The following is an 18843-nucleotide window of genomic DNA, read 5'->3' as shown; positions in this document are numbered from 1 at the left end:
TCCACAGACTCCTGTTGGGACCTTTTGCAGGGGTTCCCCAGGCAGAAGGCTCACAACTTTTGTGCAGCAAAAATCTACTGTGGCACTACCGGCTGTGACGGGGGACAGACATTGTACAGGGGTGAGGGAATGGCCTGAGCTGGAAACGCCCCAGTTTAGAACGGGGCCTGGGACGGGCCCCTCATGGCTCATTCCCAAAACTGGGTTCCCTTCTTTATCAAAAGTGATGAAAGTTCCCACTTTTATCAAAAGTGACACTGACTAGCTCCGTGTTTTCCTTTTTTATGTTTTGGACATATTTCAGGATCAGCAGTTTTCTTTTTTCCCCTATCTGGCAGCCTGACTTGCTGATTTTTTCTACATTCTTTTTTAGTATGACCATGCGTCCCACAGTTAAAACAAACTCCAGGAAATGGAGTATTTCCTTTATCCACTCTCAGTCCTGCCATTGCCTGTGCCAATAAGGTAGCTTTATGCAGATTACCTCCAATACCATCACAGTCCTTGACATAATCAACTAAATGTGCTTTCCCTCTGATAGGTCACAGAGCAGCCTGGCAATCAGGATTAGCATTGTCGGAAGCTAGTAACTGCAACACTATATCCTGAGCAGCCGAATCTGCAATCATCTTTTTAAGAGACTTCTGTAACCGAGCTATAAAATCAACATATGGTTCTCTTGGTCCCTGTTTTGTAGCACTAAAGGAAGGGTATTGTTCCCCACCTGAAGTGATTTTTTCCCAAGCTCTAATGCCCACTCCTCTAAGCTGCTCTATAGCATCATCCTGCATGACCACTTGTGCATCTAAACCAGCCCAGCCACCAACCCCCCAAAAGTTGGTCTGCAGTTATATTAATTTGAAGTTGGGCCTGGGCATTGAGAGCAGCCTGAATGGAAGCTTCATCTGCCCACCAAGTTTTAAATTGTAAGAACTGAGCAGGAGTTAGACAAGCTCGAGTAAGAGCATCCCAGTCAGTAGGTATCATTTGACCGGAAACAGTAACATTCTTTAACAGTCCTGTGGAGAAAAGAGAGATCAGACTGTTAACTGTGTCTATGTAGAAAGAAGTAGACATAAGAGACTCCATTTTGTTCTGTACTAAGATAAATTATTCTGCCTTGACATACTGTTAATCTGTAACCCTACGCCCAACCCTGTCCTTGCAGAGACATGGGCTGTGTCTACTCGAGGTTTAATGGATTTGGGGTTGTGCAGGATGTGCTTTGTTAAACAAGTGCCTGAAGGCAGCATGTGCTTTGTTAAACAAGTGCCTGAAGGCAGCATGCTTGTTAAAAGTCATCACCATTCTCTAATCTCAAGTACCCAGGGACACAAACACTGCAGAAGGCCGCAGGGACCTCTGCCTAGCAAAGCCAGGTATTGTCCAAGGTTTCTCCCCATGTGATAGTCTGAAATATGGCCTTGTGGGAAGGGAAAGACGGGTGGGTCTGTGCTGAAGAGGATTAGTAAAAGAGGAAGGAAGGCTTCTTTGCAGTTGAGATAGAGGAAGGCATCTGTCTCCTGCCCATCCCTGGGCAATGGAATGTCGCGGTGTAAAACCTGATTGTATGTTCTATTTACTGAGATAGGAGAAAACCGCCTTAGGGCTGGAAGTGGGACATGCTAGCGGCAGTGCTGCTCTTTATGCCCTGAAAATGTTTATGGAGATGTTTGCATGTATGCACATCAAAGCACAGCACTTTTCCTTGAACTTATTCATGACACAGATCTTTATTCATATGTCTTCTTGCTGACCTTCTCCCTACTATGACCCTATTGTCTTGCCACTTCCCCTCTCCAAGATGGTGGAGATAATGGTCAATAAATACTGAGGGAACTCAGAGACCGGTGCCGGGCGCGGGTCCTCTGTACGCTGAGCGCTGGTTCCCTGGGCCCACTTTTCTTTCTCTATACTTTGTCTCTGTGTCTCTTTCTCAAGTCTCTCTTTCCACCTGACGAGAAATGCCTACAGGTGTGGAGGGGCAGGCCATTACAAAAGAAGAACCTGGTCCATACTGACATTGCTTGCTTTAATTCTTTGAGTAATTTAAAAGGAAAAGGTTCAAAGTAGCTGTAACATTTCCCTCTTGATCTGGGGGGTGTATTCTAACAAGGAACTGCCAAGCCTCTAAATCACCCTCTCGCCTAGCTTGCTGAATTCCTGCCTGAAAAGAACTAACAGCAGTCACTCGAGGTGCTGCTCGAACAGTCGCTGGGGCAACTGCTTTTCACCCAGTGTCCTCCGGAAAAGAAAGATCTGGGCGGTCATTTTCTTCAAAATAATAAGGGGGGTGCAGAAGGGTAGGGATGAACCTCTCCTTCCTTTGCCGCTTTACCTTCAGCTGGCAAATAAACATGCTCTGTAACCTCTTCTGTGACTTCAGTATACTCTTGTTCCTCCTCTTCATCAGTGTGAAAAAGTTCCAAGGTGGAAGGAACCAGACCCCAAACTTGCCCCACTGTTACCCTGACGCTGCCGAGCTCCCCTCCTTACCACGAGGATTGCTTTAAGAGTACTCGGGTGTCCCCCAGCTAGTGTTCCGTTCCAACCATCTCTCCGGGGACCCTTCGACCTGAATTCGAGCCCCCACGATGGACACCAATTGCTGAGACCAGCTCGGTAGGGGAGACCCTAACCCAGTGGCGCTACAGGAATTAAAGACACACACACAGAAATATAGAGGTGTGAAGTGGGGAATCAGGGGTCTCACAGCCTTTAGAGCTGAGAGTTTCAAACAGAGATTTACCCACATATTTATTAACAGCAAACCAGTCATTAGCATTGTTTCTATAGATATTAAATTAACTAAAAGTATCCCATAACCTTATGGGAAACGAAGGGATGGGCTGAATTAATTGCAGCAGGAACATGCCCTTAAGACACAGATTGCTCATGCTTTTGTCTGTGGCTTAAGAATGCCTTCAACGGGTTTTCCGCCCTGGGTGGGCCAAATGTTCCTTGCCCTCATTCCCGTAAACCCACAGCCTTCCAGCTTGGGCATTAGGGCCATTATGGACATGTTACAGTGCTGCAGATATTTTGTTTACAGCCAGTTTTGGGGCCGTTTATGGCCAGATTTTGGGGTACTTACTCCAAACACATTAATTAATTTCTAGGTTCTCTATTTGGTTTCATTGGTTTACATGTCTGTTTTTATGCCAGTACTATGCTGTTACTATGGCTTTGTAGTATATTTTGAAGTCTGGTAATGTGATACCTTCAATTTTGTTCCTTTTGCTCAGGATGGCTTTGGTTATTTGGGGTCTTTTGTGATTCTATGCAAATTTTAGTGTTTTTCTATTTCTGTGAAGAGTGTCAGTGGTATTTTGATAATAACTGCATTGAATCTGTAGATTGCTTTGGGTAGTGATATGGTTTAGCTCTGTGTCCTCGCTCAAATCTCATCTCAAATTGTAATCCCCACGTGTCGAAGGAGGGACCTGGTGGGAGGCGATTGGATCATGGGGACAGGTTCCCCCATGCTGTTCTGGTGATACTGAGTGAATTCTCATGAGATCTGATGGTTTAAAAGTGTGGCATATCCCTCCTCGCTCTCTCTCTACTGCCGCCTTGTGAAGAAGGTGCTTGCTTCTCCTTTACCTTCCGTTATGATTGTAAGTTTCCCAAGGCCTCCCTAGCCATGCAGAACTGTGACTCAATTAAACCTCTCTTCTTTATAAATTACTCAGTCTGGGCCGGGCATGGTGGCTCACACCTGTAATCCCAGCACTTTGGGAGGCCGAGAAGGGTGGATCACAAGGTCAGGAGATCAAGACCATCCTGGTCAACGTGGTGAAACCCCATCTCTACTGAAATGCAAAAAAATTAGCCAGGTGTGGTGGTACGCACCTGTGGTCCCAGCTACTCAGGAGGCTGAAGCAGGGGAATTGCTTGTACCCAGGAGGCGGAGGTTGCAGTAAGCCAAGATCGTGCCACTGCACTCCAGCCTGGTGACAGAGCAAGACTCCATCTCAAAAATAAATAAATAAATAAATAAATAATCAGTCTCAGGTAGTTCTTTATAACAGTGTGAAAATGAACTGATACAGGTAGTATGGAGCATGCCTTCTAATTCCACAAGTTACACTCCCACCTATGCCTAAGAGTCCTGTCTCTAAGCTCCTTAACTACAAAATCTCCATTCTATGACCTCTTTGTCTCCTAGACTCGTATTTGACTCCAACATCCCCCAGAATACAATTATCCAGGATGATATGAGAATGGAGAGATTCCATAGTAAGAATTAGATTCCCTTTGTCATCCTGCCTCACCCCCACTGACAGGGCTGTACCAGACACAGTGACCCACATTTCCAGCTCTTACAAACAACAAACGTTGCCAGCCATGTCCTGAGAGGATGTCACTGATGCTCAGCAGTTAGCTTTGATGGTTTCCAGTGTCAGCAGACAGGATGCATTACACAGTGCCTCCTCCCCACTTGCCAGGGATGTGGCCTGGAGTACCTTCAGCCTTGGGGAATCTTCCCCCAGATTCCACCCATGGGTCAAATTTTAGGAATCAGCTCACTCCCTTAGAGGCAGCTGTGATTCTCATGCTTGTCCTGCTGATCTGGACCTTCTGGTGCTCTCTGTAGAAACCAGGAAACATCAGGAGATTTAATCCCACCTCAGGAACTCAGTTTTCTTTCTCTCTGTCTTCATTCCCTCTTCTCACTGTATTGCATGTAACTAGGTCACTGCATCTCAAAAAACACATAAACTTTTTTTTTGTTTATTTTTGGGTTTACTTTTATTTTTATTTTTTGAGGCACAGTTTCACTCTGTCACTCAGGCTGGAGTGCAGTGGAATGATCTCAGCTCACTGCAACCTCTGGGTTCAACTGATTCTCCTGCCTCCGCCCCCCAAGTAGCTGGGACTACAGGTGCGTGCAACCACACCTGACTAATTTTTTTTGTATTATTAGTAGAGACGAGGTTCCACCATGTTGGCCAGGCTCCTGAGGTCGAACTCCCCCAAGTGATCTGCTTGCCTCAGCCTCCCAAAGTGCGGGATTACAGGCGTGAGCCACTGCACATGGCCAATACATAAACTATTTTAAGAAATCACATTTCTGTGTTTTTCTAATACTCTTTGCTCCTTGCTCATTCATTTGGCCGTCTGTTACTCATCAGCAGATAAGCCGTAGCAAGTGGGAAAATGGGAAAAAGTATCTATTCACTTAACTTTTCCTTCCACATGATGAAAAATAGGCATCACTTTTTTTTTTTTCTTTGAGTTGGAGTCTTGCTCTGTCACCCAGGCTAGAGTGTGGTGGTGTGATCTCAGCTCACTGCAACCTCTGCCTCCTGGGTTTAAGCGATTCTTCTGTCTCAGCCTCCCAAGTAGCTGGGTCTACAGGCATGCACCACCACGCCTGGCTAATTTTTGTGTTTTTAGCAGAGATGGGGTTTTGCCACGTTGGCCAGGCTGGTCTCGGACTCCTGACCTCAAGTGATCCGCCCACCTCGGCCTCCCAAAGTGCTGGGATTACAGACGTGAGCCACAACACCTAGCAAAAATAAGCATCACTTTATTTGTTTATTTGTTTGTTTGTGACAGAGTCTCGCTCTGTCTCCCCGACTGGAGTGCAGTGGCACAATGATGGCTCACCATAACCTCGACCTCCTGGCTCAATCCATCCTCCTTAGTAGCTGGGATTACAGGCATGCGCCATCATGCCCAGCTATATTCTTTTCTTTTCTTCTTTTCTTTTCTTTGGTGGAGGTGGGATTTTGCCATGTTTCCCAGGCTATTCTCAAACTCCTGAGCTCAAGCAATCTGCCTTCCTCAGCCTCCCCAACTGCTGGGATTACAGGCATGAGACACTGTCCCTGGCCATCACTTCCTTTGGACTGTAGAACTCCTTGGCCCAGCTCATGGGAAAGAGCATTCTAAGGTGGCAATTACTGAGCAGCTCAGGGGCAATAAGGTCACATGATTGTAAGTTTCCTGATGCCTCAGCCATGCTTCCCGTACAGGCTGTGGAAGTGTGAGTCAACAAACCTCTTTTCTTCATAAATTACCATCTCAGGTAGTTCTTTATAGCAGTGTGAGAACAGACTAATACAGCCACTAAACTTTGGGGGAATTTGTTTATGCAAGAAGGTAATCAATACAACAGGTGATTGTTCCAAGGGTCCAGGCACTGGGTCAGTTCTCTTCTTCCACTCAAGGATGGGAAGAAGAATACTCAATGTGACAAGTGTGAGCCTTTAATGCCTGTGACTCCTCCCCACAAGTAACTATGGCCTTCTGTATGTCCTGGAACATGGCATGGATTCCTTCCCGAGAAGCAGGAAGGGCATGGAGGGAGCTTCCCCTTCTACAACACCTGCTCCCCCTGAGCCCAAGAATAAACCAAAACCCCAGCCTGGGAGGCCCCCTTTCCTCTCCAAGTGATACCCCTGCCTGTCCTCCCAAAGCACTGGGATTACAGGTGCCCGGCCCCTGCTTTAAGTTTTAAGACACACCTGGCTACTCCAGCCCAGTTTTGCTTGAGAACCCTGTGTTGGGGTCCTACTGGAAGCCATGCATTGGGGCTGGAGTTCCCTTTGTCTCTGTCTCTCATACATCTCCTTCAGGTAATCAGTTAGAGAAGTAACTGGCAATCGGCCTGGCCAAAATCATCTACCAGCACCCTACCCCTATCACAATCCCATCAGAGGGAAACTCTGATTGGTTTCCCCTCCTGTAAAGTCCAAGTCTCCCAACCTGGAGAGCTCTTCTCTCTCCTCTCTGGAGATCCAATTCAAGCCACTCCTCTTCTCTGAAACGTTAGAATTAAATGAGAAGATGGGAAGAGATGTTTCTTTGTAAATAGAATTGCCTGAGGGTCAAAGAGGCCTGCAAGTGAGAAAACAAGCTAAACAGCTGGAAAAAAAGACAGAGGGAAAGGATGGAGTGTCAACTACTGGTTATAAAATTTCTCTTCTCCTTAGCAGGGAATGTCTCTGTGGGGATACAGATGTATCTAGCTGCTGAGCACACAGTAGGTGTCTAATTAGTCCTTGTTGACAATGTACCTGTAGTGGTTTTTAAATGTTCACAAATTCCTTGATATTCTTCCCTTTGATAGGTAGAGCCTAATTCCCTTCCTTTGAATGGGGGCTAGACTGACTTCTAAGGAACACAATGTGGCTGAAATGACAGTGCATGACTTCTGAGGTGAGGTCAGAAAAGGCATTGCAGTCTGCTCTGTTCTCTTGTGGATGGTTTACTGTAAGGCAAGCCAGTTGCTATGTCATTAAGGGAGGAGGCCACCCTTCATATTGCCTTATGCCCAGTTTCTGCCTCCAAAGAAAGAAAAAGTAAAAACTAAAAGGCAGAAATGAAATCCACAAGCAGACAGCCCAGCGCCACACCCTGGGCATGGTAGTTAAAGATCAACCCCTGACCTCATCAGTTACGTTATCTATAGATTATAGACATTGTGTAGAAATGCACTGTGAAAATCCCTGTCCTTTTCTGTTCCTATCTAATTACCAGTGCATGCAGCCCCCAGTCACGCAGCCCCTGCTCGCTCAATCGATCACGACCCTCTCACATGCACCCCCTTAGAGTTGTGAGCCCTTAAAAGGGACAGGAATTGCTCACTCGGAGAGCTTGGCTCTTGAGACGGGAGTCTTGCCGATGCCCCTGGCCGAATAAACCCCTTTCTTCTGTAACTCGGTGTCTGAGGAGTTTTGTCTGCCGCTCGTCCTGCTACATTTCTTGGTTCCCTGACTGGGAAGCGAGGTGATTGGCAGATGGTCGAGGCAGCTCCTCAGGCGGCTTAAGCCTGCTCTCTGGAACATCCCTGCGGGGGACTCCGACCAGCCTGAGTGAGGCGGATCCTGAGAGCGCTCCTGGGTAGGCATTTGCCCCAGTGGGACACCTCGCCAGAGCAGTGTGTGGCAGGCCCCCATGGAGGATCAACATGGTGGCTGAACACCAGGAAGGAATGGGCACTTGGAGTCTGGACATCTAAAACTTGGTAAGACTAGTCTTTGAAACTTGCCCACTCTGTTTGAGTGGAAGCGTGGCCTGATCACCCATGGCATGCCATTATCAGCACTTTGGTTTTGGTTTTGACTTGGTTTGGATTGCTTTGACAGGATTGGTCTTGGGAACTTGCCTACTCCATTTGAGTGGAAGCATGGCCTGATCACCCATGGTGTGCCTGTACCAGGACGTTGGTTTTTGGTTTTGACTTGACTTGGATTGCTTGATACTTTGGTTTTGGTTTTGACCTGGCTTGGATTTCTGGATACTCTGGTTTTGGTTTTGATTTTGGTTTGGTGCAAACTGCAAAAGTGTGTGTGTACCCTTTTTACCCATTCTTTGTTTTGTGGTGTGCGTGTGGTGTGAGTGTGGTGTTTTGTCTCAGAGAAGCATAGGTCAGGCACAAATAAGCCCACCCTACTAGGAACTATGTTGAAAAATTTCAAAAAAGAGTTTAAGGGAGACTATGGAGTACTATGACACCAGGAAAACTTAAAACTTTGTGTAAGATAGACTGGCCAGCATTAGAGGTAGGTTGGCCATTAGAAGGAAGCCTGGACAGGTCCCTTGTTTCAAAGGTATGGCACAAGGTAACCTGTAAGCCAGGGAACCCAGACCAGTTCCCGTACATAGACACTTGGTTACAGCTGGCTTTAGACCCCCCCACCCCCAACACACAGTGTGAGAGAACAGCAGCATAAGAGGCTGGCAAAGGCAAGGAAAGACCAGCAGAGAGAGAGAAAGGAAGAGACAGAGAGGCAGAGAGAGAAAGAGAGAGAGATATACAAGTAGTTAAGAAAAAAAAAAGTGTACCCTATTCCTTTAAAAGCCAAAGTAAATTTAAAACCTGTAATTGATAATTGAAGGTATTCTCCCTAACCCTATAACACTCCAATACCACTTTGTTATCAGTGTAAACAAGGGCGTATCCCGAAAGCACTAAGGCCTTCCTATCAAAAATTCTTAACCCAGTAACCCGCAGATGGCCCAAATGCATTCAATCTGTAGTGGCAACTGCTTTGCTAACAAAAAAAAAAAAAGTAAAAACATAACTTTTAGAGGAAACCTCATCGTGAGCACACCTCACCAGTTCAGAAGTATCCTAAGGAAAAAAAAAAAAAGGAAAAGAAAAGGGGGGGTGAAATTTATATATAAAAAGAGTATTATACGGTAGATTCTTGTCCTGAAATAAATTAACTGGTTATTTAAAGAAAGAAATGTTTGTAATAAGTCAGAAAGTTGAGGCATGTTGAAGGATTGTCTGCAAAAGTCATGAAAGAGAAAAATGTTATAAAAAAGAATTTATGCAAAAAATGTTGTGTAATTTAAAAGTAGGCCTCCTGAATGTAAAACTATTGAAAAAAAATTACTGTTTTGAAGGTTTAAGCAAGTTTTAAAATGTTAATTGTAAAGAAAATTCTGTGTGTAAACATATTAGCTAAAGTTAAAGAAGTATCATCCAGTTTTTCTGTGAACTGGACTTTAAAGTAAAAACATAACAGGTTGTTCTTAAAGCACCAACCTGCTCTTTAGCAAAAATTATAAAAGGTTAAAAAGAGTCTGTAAAATCTTACCTTATGGTCAAACATTAAAAATTAGATAAATAGGTCTACAAGGTTTTATTAAAATTAGGTTTAACATTGATAACACACTAATATAAAGATAAAATTTAGCTTATCTGGTATAAAAATCATACGAGAAGCATTGTTAAATGTAAAATCGTATTCAGCTTTCTTTGGTTTGAAAACTAATAAAAATAGGTGCTAAAGGAAATTTCTCAGTAAAAAGGCACTAAGGACTATAAAGTCCACTGCCAAGGTCCCCACATTGAAAACAAAAGGCCAGTTTCTTAAAAATTATTTACTTGGTTTATCTTCCACTTTCCTTTCTCTCAAAAACTAAAAGTCTTTTAGCACATGGACCACCCCTAGAATTTCCGGTAAACCAGCACCAGCCTGAAGATCATGTTCTCATCAAAGGGTAGAAAGAAGAAAAACTCGAGCCAGCCTGGGAAGGACCCTACCTTGTGCTGCTAACCACCAAGACTGCTGTTCGTACAGCCAAAAAGGATGGACTCATCACACCCAAGTCAAGAAAGCGCCACCCCCTCGAGTTGTGGGCCATAGTCCCAGGCGAAAACCCTACCAAACTAAAGCTAAGAAAAATTTAACTCTTTTCATCTGTTCTATTACTCTTTCTTCTTTCCTCATTGTGTTGCTGACCATCTAGTTATTAACATAACCAAGTCAATTTCGCCTCAAACTATTGCATTTAATGCCTGCCTTGTTTTACCCTGTGGGGACTTGCCAAGTCAAAGACAGCTTTCTACTTCAGAAAGTACTTCTGTCCCTCCTGACTCTCCTCAGACGGCATTAGTAAACTAAGACCATTTAACCCAGGGAGATATCGATCAAGATTCCAGTGCCAACCAGAAGTCTTGCCCCCCGATGTAGGGCTTTCATGCCATAGTTGGTCCAACGTTCTGTGAACCACTAAAGAGCAAGAATGGACTTCCCCAACTGGTTTTTGTAATTTCCTAAAATCATACATTCATTTTACTAGAGGATCATAGAAGTTAAAGACTTAAAACAAACTTTAGCAATCAAGACAGGATACCAAGATGCAAATGCCTGGTTAAAATGGATCATATATTCCATCTGCACATTAAACAAAAGCAATTGCTATGCTTGTGCACATGGCAGGCCAGAGGCCCAGATTGTCCCCTTTCCACTAAGGTGGTCCTCCAGTCGACCAGGTGTGGGCTGCATGGTAGCTCTTTTCCAGGATTCTATAGCCTGGAGTAATAAGTCGTGCCAGGCTCTCTCTGTTATATCTCAAAGTCCGGCACCCTGCAGGTCAGCCCCAGAGGGCCATCCAGCCTCCATCTCCCAATACTAAGTTCACTTCTTGTCTCTCATGACAGGGAGGAAACTTAGCGTTCCTTGGAGACCTGAAAGGATGCAGTGAGCTTAAGAATTTTCAAGGGCTTATCAATCAGTCAGCCCTTGTTCATCCCTGTGCGGATGTGGGTGGTATTGTGGTGGACCTTTACTGGGCACTCTGCCGAATAACTGGAGTGGCACTTGTGCTTTAGTCTGATTGGCTATCCCTTTCACCCTGTCATTTCATCAACCAGAAGGAAAAAAATAAGACATCATAAAACGAGAGAAGCCCGTTATGGGTCTTTCGACTCTCATGTCTACTTAGATGCAGTTGGAGTTCCACGAGGAATACCAGATCAATTTAAAGCTTGAAATCAAATAGCTGCAGGATTTGAGTCAATATTTTTGTGGGTGACAGTTAACAAAAATGTAGATTAGATAAACTACATCTATTACAACCAATAGCAATGAGCTTTTCATGAGTTAAAAGAAAAACTCTTGTTGGCTCCAGCCCTGAGGCTACCTGATCTGACAAAACTCTTTACACTCTGTGTCAGAAAGAGAAAAAATGGCAGTTGGAGTTTTAACAAAGACTGTGGGGCCCTGGCCAAGGCCAGTGGCCTATCTCTCAAAACAACTAGATAGGGTTTCCAAAGTCTGGCCCCCAGGTCTAAGGGCCCTAGCAGCAACGGCCCTGTTAGCAAAAGAAGCAGATAAACTAACCCTTAGGCAAAACCTGAATATAAAGGCCCCCCATGCTGTGGTAACTTTAATGACTACCAAAGGACATCATTGGTTGACAAATGCTAGATTAACCAAGTACCAAAGCTTGCTATGTGAAAATCTCCGCATAACCATTGAAGTTTGCAACACCCTAAACCCCACCACCTTGCTCCCGGTATCAGAGAGCCCAGTTGAACATAACTGTGTAGAAGTGTTGGACTCAGTTTATTCTAGCAGGCCCAGCCTCCGAGACCATCCTTGAACATGAGTAGACTGTAAGTGGTACATGGACGGGAGCAGCTTCGCCAACCCCTGCAAAGTGACTCTGAAGAAGATGACAAGCCCTGCTCCAGTCACACCCGGAAGCTGACTGGTCCACGCATGGCTGAAGCATGAGAAAAACTCATTGCAGGATTCATTTTCCTTAAAATTTGGACTTTTACAGTAAGGACTTCAACTGACCTTCCTCAGACTGAGGACTGTTCCCAGTGTTTACATCAAGTCACTGAGGTAGGACCAAAGGTTGCTATGGTCCTATGATTTTATGGTTATTATAAGTGTACTGAACTCTAAAAAGAACTTGTTTGTATAATGTTATTCTATACAATGTATGTAGCCCAGGAAATGACCAACCTGATGTGTGTTATGACCCATCTGAGCCTCCCATGACCACAGTTTTAAAAATAAGATTAAAGACTGAGGGCTGGTGGGGGCTTATAAACGATACGAGTAAAGCGTTAGCCAAAACAGAAGAAAAAGGGGTGCCCAAACAAGTCACCTTAAAATTTGATGCCTGTGCTGTCATTAATAGTAATAAGTTAGGAATAAGGTGTGGTTCTCTTAATTAGAAAAGAGACTATATGGCAGAAAATAAGTACATCTGTCATAAATTAGGACTGTGTGGAAATAAATGTAAATACTGGCCTTACGTCATTTAGGCCACTTGGATAAAAAAAAAAAAAAAAATGAAAAGGATCCAGTCCACCTGCAGAAAGGAAAAAATGGCCCTTCCTGTACTAAGGGACAATGTAACCCCTTAGAGCTGGTAATAACCAATCCCCTTGATCCTCGCCAGAAAAAAAGAGGAGCGTGTGACCTTAGGAATCGATGGGGCCAGACTAGATCCTCGAGTAAATATATTGGTTCAAGGAGAAGTTTACAAACGCTCTCCTGAGCCGGTGTTTCAAACTTTCTATGATGAACTAAATGTGCCAGTACCAGAAATTCCAGGAAAAACAGGAAATTTGTTTTTGCAATTAGTTGAGCGTGTAGCCCAGTGTCTCAGTGTCACTTCATGTTATGTATATGGAGGAACTGTAATAAGAGATCAATAGCCATGGGAAGCCCGAGAATTAGTACCTACAGACCCAATTCCTGATGAATTCCTGGCTCAAAAGAATCACCCCGATAATTTCTGGGTCCTACAAGCCTCAATTATTGGACAACATTCCATAGCTAGAGAAGGAAAAGAATTCACTAACCCTGTGGGATGACTTAGTTGCCTGAGACAGAAACTGTATAATGGTACCACAGAAACAGTCACTTGGTGGAGTTCAAATCACACAGAGAGAAATCCATTTAGTAAATTACCAAAGTTGCAAACCGTGTGGACCCACCTGGAGTCCCACTGGGACTGGACAGCCCCCACTGAATTATACTGGATATGTGGGCATAGAGCTTATGCCAAATTACCTGACCAGTGGGCAGGTAGTTGTGTTATTGGCACTATTAAACCATCTTTCTTCCTACTGCCCATAAAAACAGGTGAACTCCTGGGCTTCCCTGTCTATGCTTCGCACAAAAAGAGAAGCATAGGTATAGGAAATTGAAAAAAATGATAAATGGCCCCCTGAGAGAATCATACAATATTATAGGCCTGCTACTTAGGCACAAGATGGCTCGTGGGGATACTGGACCCCCATTTACATGATCAACCAAATCATACGGTTACAAGCTATCTTAAAAAAAAAAAAAAACACTAATAAAACTGGTAGAGCCTTGACTATTCTGGCCCGGCAAGAAACTCAGATGAGAAATGCTATCTATCAAAGTAGATTAGCTCTTGACTACTTGCTAGCAGCTGAAGGAGAGGTCTGTAGGAAATTTAACCTTACTAATTGCTGCCTATACATAGATAATCAAGGACAAGTAGTTGAAGACATAGTTAAATACATGACAAAACTGGCACTTGTGCCCGTGCAAGTGTGGCATGGATTTGATCCTGGGGCTATGTTTGGAAAATGGTTCCCAGCGCTAGGAGGATTTAAAACTGTTATAATAGGCTGGGCGCGGTGGCTCAAGCCTGTAATCCCAGCACTTTGGGAGGCCGAGACGGGCGGATCACGAGGTCAGGAGATCGAGACCATCCTGGCTAACACGGTGAAACCCCGTCTCTACTAAAAAAAATACAAAAAACTAGCCAGGCGAGGTGGCTGGCGCCTGTAGTCCCAGCTACTCCGGAGGCTGAGGTAGGAGAATGGTGTAAACCCGGGAGGCGGAGCTTGCAGTGAGCTGAGATCCGGCCATTGCACTCCAGCCTGGGCGACAGAGCGAGACTCCGTCTCAAAAAAAAAAAAAAGAGTTATAATAGTAATAGGAACCTGCTTACTGCCCTGTTGTTTGCTACCTGTACTTCTTCAAATGATAAAAAAGCTTGATCGCTACCTTAGTTCACCAAAATGTTTCAGCACAAGTGTACTATATGAATCACTATTGATCTGTCTTGCAAGAAGACATGAGTAGTAAAAATGAAAGTGAGAACTCCCACTATTGAGTGAGAGTCTCAAAGGTGGGGAATAAGGGAGGAGACCACTCCTCACATTGTCTTATGCCCAATGTCTGCCTCCAAAGAAAGAAAAAGTGAAAACTAAAAGGCAGAAATGAAATCACAAGTAGACAGCCCAGTGCCACACCCTGGGCCTGGTAGTTAAAAATCAACCCCTGACCTAATCAGTTACGTTATCTATAGATTACAGACATTGTATAGAAAAGCACTGTGAGGCTGGGCGCGGTGGCTCACACCTGTAATCCTAGCACTTTGGGAAGCCGAGGTGGGCAGATCACAAGGTCAGGAGATTGAGACCATCCTGGCGAACACGGTGAAACCCCATCTCTACTTAAAAAAAATACAAAAAATTAGCTGGGCGTGATGGCAGCGCCTGTAGTCCTAGCTACTCAGGAGGCTGAGGCAGGAGAATGGTGTGAACCCGGGAGGCGGTGGTTGCAGTGAGCTGAGATCGCGCCACTGCACTCCAGCCTGGGTGACAGAGTCAGACTTTGTCTCAAAAAAAAAAAAAAAAAAAAGAAAAGCACTGTGAAAATCCCTATCCTATTTTGTTCCAATCTAATTACCAGTGCAAGCAGCCACCAGTCACGTACCCCCTGCTTGCTCAATTGATCACGACCCTCTCACACAGACCCCCTTAGAGTTGTGAGCCCTTAAAAGGGACAGGAATTGCTCACTCAGGGAGCTTGGCTCTTGAGACAGGAGTCTTGCCAATGCTCCCGGCCGAATAAACCCCTTCCTTCTTTAACTCAGTGTCTAAGGAGTTTTGTCTGTGGCTCGTCCTGCTACATCATGAAGACTCTCAAACACCCCTGTGGAGATGCCCACGTGTAGGAAGACTGAGGCCTCCTGCCAACAGCTGGCACCAACTTGTCAGTCCCATAACTGTGCTATCTTGGAAGGGGATCCTCCAGCCCCAGTCAAGCCTTCAAATAACAACAGTCCTTGGCAAAAGCGTAACTGTAACCACAGCTTGACTGAGCCAGAACCACCCAGTCAAGATGCTCTCAAATTCCTGTGAGAGGTAACATATGTTTATTGATATTTAAATAACTAAGAGGAAGGGAGCTGGAGAGACATTGTGGGAGGAAGAGGTTTTTGCTTCCTGGTTCCAGTGTGCTTGATTGACAAGCTCCTGCTGTGCAAACAGCTTTCAGTGCTGTTTCTGGAGTAGCCAGCAACACCCAGAGGCTAGCAGCTTCTCCTGGCACTGCCCACCTTGGGCTGTAGTGTAAGCAGAATGCCTCCAACTTCTGCCTCACATAGCACCTGTGTGCATGTGGCTTCTCCTGCATCAGGCTCCTGTAGCACCCATAGGTTCTCCAGTGCCGGCTCCCGCAGCACATGAAGACCAACAGGACCCAGTGGGCAGCAGCTTCCCCTGCACCTCACTCAGTTAGTTCTGTAGTGGAAAGTCTCTGGTTCCACACCTCCCTGGGGAAGAGCTTTCCCTGGCATCCTAGAGGGCATATTTCTGGCGAGTTGCACTGGCATGACAGTACAGTGACTTTTCTGCCACCTAGTGAGCTGTGGGCTGTGCTCTACTCAACAAGGTCTGGATCTCAACCCTGGGTGGGGAGAGGATACCTCTTTCTTGGGTGCTGTATCTTAGCCTTGGGAGGTAGGGGCTGCTCCTCATGCCAGCTATTCATTATTCCATAGGGTTCTCATAACTCCTTACTAACCAATTCTTTGTTACTCCAATTCCCTGTTTTAATAATCACATTCAAATTTCCTGTTAAATTACTGTGAGGTTTCTCTCTTGATCAGACCCAGACTGATACACCAAGTTTTCTCATAATTTGTTACATGGCAACAGATAACTAATACACCGCTCCCATCTGATCTGCCCACTGCCAATTCCTTCCATTACCATCAGCCGATTGCTATCGTGTGCCTGCCCTGAGCAGCCTCTTCAAGGCTTTGATAAGCAGTCAGGTATGTCCTACTGCAGGCAGTCCGGGTACAGTGGCTCAAACATATAATCCCAGCACTTTGTGAGGCCGAGGCAGGCAGATCGCTTGAGGTCAGGAGTTCGAGACCAGCCTAGCCAACATGGTGAAACCTAGTCTCTACTAAAAATACAAAATTTACCCAGGCATGATGGTACACATCCATAATCCCAGCTACTTGGGAGGCTGAGGCAGGAGAATTGCTTGAACCTGGGAGGCAGAGTTTGCAGTGGGCCAAGATCGCACCACTGTACTCCAGCCTGGGCAATAGAGCAAGACTCCATCTCAACACCACCAAAAAAATAGCTGGTGGGCACCTGTAATCCTAGTTACTCAGGAGGCTGAGGCAGGAGAATCGCCTGGGGATGCAGAGGTTGCAGTGAACCAAGATCACACCACTGCATTCCAGCCTGGGCGACAGAGTAAGACTCCGTCTCAAAAACAAGCAAACAAACAAACAAAAACATATGTCCTACTCCAAAAAAGAATAAAAGTACAAGGTATATAAGATTCAAGCTTTAATTTGCCAAATGCCAAGTGAGAGGTTCAGATGAGAAGTGCTGCAGTATGCACCAAAGGCTGATATGCTTGAAAAAAGATCTTGGCTGCAGTGGGACGTCAACTTTGATGACACTAGAAGGCACAGTCCAGTGGGAAGAAGAGGGAAGGCCATTCTAGCATTCTAAGCAGCAGGAAAGTTGTATCAAAAGTAGGCCAGGTGCAGTGACTCATGCCTGTTATCCCAGCACTTTGGAGGCCGAGGCGGGCAGATCACCTGAGGTCGGGAGTTTGAGACCAGCCTGACCAACATGAAGAAATGCCGTCTCTACTAAAAATACAAAATTAGCCGGGTGTGGTGGCATATGCATGTAATCCCAGCTACTTGGGAGGCTGAGGCAGGAGAATCGCTTGAACCCGGGAGGCGGAGGTTGCAGTGAGCCGAGATTGCACCATTGCACTCCAACCTGGACAACAAGAGCAAAACTCTGTCTCAAAAAAAGAAAAAAAAAAGTTTGGAGGCATATTCTCTTTATAATAGTAATTTAAAGAAAAAAAAGAGAACAAGTTTGGAGCAAGAGTACACATGTTATGATTAGGGCAGCAATGACTAGTTTGCTCCAGTTTGGCTGGAGCAGAGATTTGGCACAGTAGGCTTGAGGCAGGCAAGAGGATCACATTGTGAAGGGCCTTGAATGCAAAGCTAATTCATTTGGTTTTGTCATGTAAAAAAGGGGTCCAGTGACCACATCTTTGAGGACAAAACTCAACCTTTTGCTGAGAATACATTTATACCTGTCAGATCACGTGACTTTGCTCTGAGGCCGAGAAAGATTTCACCATGGCAATGGGGAGCCCCTGAAGGTTTTTGAGAATCGTGCCATGTGGGATTATAAAATTAGCCTGGAGTGTGTAGGGCTGGAGAGGATGGAAACCAGGAGGAGGAAAAGTCAGGCCCAGTGTGGTGGCTCACACCTGTAATCCCAACACTTTGGGAGGCTGAGGAGGGTGGATCGCTTGAGCCCAGGAGTTTGAGACCAGCCTGGGAAACGTGCAAAACCTCATCTTTACGAAAAATACAAACGATTAGCTGGGCACGGTGGCACATTCCTGTAGTCCCAGCTACCCAAGGAGGCTGAGGTGGGAGGATCACGTGAGCCTGGGAGGTCGAGGCTGCAGTGAGCCGTGTTTGTACCTTAGCCTGGGAGACAGAGTGAGACCCTGTCTCAAGAAAAAAGAAAAAAAAAAAGAAGTAGGCAAGTCCTGATGTGGAGGACAGGGCAGTAGCAACGGAAATGGGAGAACTAGGTGGATATGGTGGGGAGAATTTGAAAGTGATGCCCAACACCTTGTTGGTGACACGGGCACACACGGAGCTGGTCGAAAGGCAATGCTGGCATTTGACAAGTTCCACTGGGGTGGCTGCAGTGTATCCAGCAGCAAGAAGGAGCAGCCTCAGGCCTGAACTCAGGAGGGAGACAAGGGGTGCTGATTCAGATCTGGTAGTGACTGCCCACTCATTCTGGGAGACAGTGACAGGGCTGGCCTCTCTATAGGCTCTGGCTCTTTCCTATCAGCCCATCCTCATCAAGAAACACCCTCCCTATTCCACCTGAGTGATATGACCTTGGGGCCAGGGATTAAGTGGAGACAGATTTCCTTAAGTACTTCAGTCCTAAACTGGCCAGAAGCATCAAGATCCTCCTCAATTTCCATAGGTTTTGGCTTAGAATCCATGATCCACTCTTACGGGGCTTGGACCAAAGCATGTGAGGGGAAAAGAAAAGCTCAGTAGTAGGAGGTTCTAATCCTATTTCTGCCCTAGACCAGTCATGTGACCTTGAGCAAGTCACTTTTCCTTTTTGGGTTTGTTTTCCATGCCAGGGTTGGTCCTGGACGAGACTGGTTTTCAAATCCTACTTCTGAAGAACACCAGGAGCCCGTGGCTGGACCAGGTTCTTTGTCCTAGATCGAGCAGACTCAGGCTAGGAATACCTCCAACATTAGGTTTCTTTCCCAT

The 18843-nt window shown here is 45.5% G+C and overlaps 1 pseudogene; it reads right to left on the bottom strand.

The window, feature by feature from the left end:
• Nucleotides 1-18843, bottom strand: part of LOC104682937 — a 21661-nt pseudogene extending 2818 nt beyond the window's left edge.

The sequence above is a fragment of the Rhinopithecus roxellana genome, chromosome 4 (genome assembly GCF_007565055.1).
Source record: "Rhinopithecus roxellana isolate Shanxi Qingling chromosome 4, ASM756505v1, whole genome shotgun sequence".
NCBI classification, from domain to species: domain Eukaryota; kingdom Metazoa; phylum Chordata; class Mammalia; order Primates; family Cercopithecidae; genus Rhinopithecus; species Rhinopithecus roxellana.
Note: the sequence above shows the minus strand (reverse complement) of the source record. Positions and strands in the feature narration are given on the sequence as shown.